We start from the raw sequence: 2,374 nt of genomic DNA on the forward strand, positions 1-2,374 counted from the left end.
TTGTTTTGGAAGCCAACTGCAGAGTGATACTTAGCTGTTCTAGGGATTTTGCATCCAAAACCAGCAAATCTCTTTAACTGATGTTATTGACATTTCACATTGAAAAGGTCACACACAGAAAAGTTGAATGACCTGGTGGAGGAGTCCCAGAGAGAGGAACTGAACACAGTCCCTGATTTCTTAAGACAGGGTTAATAACTGAGATGCCAACAACTGCAGAAATCAGCTGTAACACTGCTTGAAGGACTTGGTGAAAGATGGGGAATAGCAGAAGACACCTGCATTGCCTTTACTGCAGCCAGGATTTCACATGGGCATGGGGTGTGTCAGAAGAAGTGTGAGAAGAGGTTTGTGTTGTGACACAACACAAACTGCACGTGTGAAAATGACTGAAAAGCAACACCTTGGTTATGCTCCTCCAGGCAGCTCTAATCCTGAAGATCTTTTGTTCAAAACTAAGATAATGATGATTGCATGACTGTAGCAAGCAATGAGCTCTAGATAAGGGAGTAAGGCAAAAATAAGAAAATAAGTTTGGGATCTGAAAGTTTCTGAGATTTTAAAAAAATATGAAGATTTCAAAAGATGGTGAAATTATGCTATCTTTTTGGTATTATAATGTGTTGCAGGGTTTTGACAAACTGAGTTTTTACTTGTTTATAAGACAGCTTTTTTCTATGGTTTTATTTTACATAGTTTCACTTACTACATAGTCTAGCCAAATACTAATTCTCCATGTCAAAGAGTGAATAAAGATATTTCAGCTTTATACCCATTTCTTTATAAGTGCAGTGAAACACATTTCAGGGAAGATATTGTTCAAGATCTACTTTTACAAAGGTGGTTGTGTTAGACTCTGTTGCTCCCAAAATGATGAAATACCCTGGAAGTAAAATCATAGAAGACAAGCTATTAAAGAGGGCAGCTTGACAATACTTTCAGTAAATGACAAAAATAAAAGCATAAGATAATATTTAGCATGTTTTGCTTAGTTCTGTTCAGTTTGAGGCCAGAATGACATAACACTACATCTTTTCGTCTGACCTACTGGATATCTCGGGCCACTAAATTTTGCATGTAAGTCCAACTTCTTTGTTTAGATACTCTATTTACCAGTTATTCATGCAATATTTACATATTGTTTTCCACAGAGACATCTTATGTTATTAGGAAGTTTCCAAAGAATAGAATACAGCTTCCCTCCAAATTTGTGCCAGTGATTATTCACTCCCATCGATAACATTTCTTGTTTGAATTTACCCACATTCAGCTTCCAGACATTGACTTTCTTGTTCATTTCTACTACAAATATGAAGGGCCTTTTAGTTTGTGGTATTTTCCCCTATGAAGGTATGTGTGTGCTGTTATTAAGTTAAGTTGCATCTCCTTTTGTAGCATGGTATGGGGACCAATCTCTATTTATACAACCCTTAAATAAGCTTAGTGGCTCATCACTTCACTTGCATATCTTTTTAGGTGTGCCGGCCATGTAGCCAGCATCCATGGGCAGTCTGGATGAAATAAACTCCTTCTTGTATTTTATATAGATGTTGGGCAATCAGTTGTTCATGCATCCAGCGTGCGCTTTATTTACATTGCTTAGTGCTTGTCTTTTTAAATCCAAGCGAAATTGAAGTTGTGTCAGGGGAGGTTTAGGTTGGGTATCAGAAAAAGGTTCTTGCCCAGAGGGTGGCTGGGCACTGAACAGGCTCCTCAGGGAAGTGGTCACAGCACCAGCCTGACAGAGCTCAAGAGCATTTGGGCAATGCTCTCGGGCACATGGTGTGACTCTTGGGGATGGTGATGTGCAGGGCCAGCAGCTGGACTCGATGATACTTGAGGAAGGATCTCATCCAGCTCAGCATATTCTGTGATTCTGTGAATGATTTACCAAGTCTACTTGGCATCTACAGGGCGACAATAAAAGCGTTTACACTCATGAGCGGGCTGGGAGCGATGCCCCGTATCCCGCCATCTGGGGACACCCGCGGGAACGGAGGGAGCCCCCGGGCACGCAACAAACACCCGTGCCCGGCGGGCGGGCACCCGGCTGGGGGGCAAACGAGGACACCCCGGCGGCAGGGGCCGAGCCGGGCGCTGGGGAACGGCGGGAGGCGGGCGAGCAGCGGGGCGGGGGCGAGCAGCGGGGCGGGGGCGGGCGGGCGCTGAGGCGGCGGGGCGGTGCCGCCGGCGGGGCAGCCCGGGAAGGGCTGCGGAGGTGTGACCTCCGGTGTGCGGCGCCGCCTCTCCTCTCCGCCGGGTCCCCTCCTTCCTTCCCTGCCTCCCTCCCGCTCCCTGACTGCCCTCGCAGGCGGGAGGCGGCGCGGAGGGAGCGTGCGGAACTGTGCGGGCAGCCCCTGGCCGGAGCCGAGCC

The sequence above is a fragment of the Ammospiza caudacuta genome, chromosome 1 (assembly GCF_027887145.1).
Source record: "Ammospiza caudacuta isolate bAmmCau1 chromosome 1, bAmmCau1.pri, whole genome shotgun sequence".
In the NCBI taxonomy this organism is placed as follows: Eukaryota; Metazoa; Chordata; class Aves; order Passeriformes; family Passerellidae; genus Ammospiza; species Ammospiza caudacuta.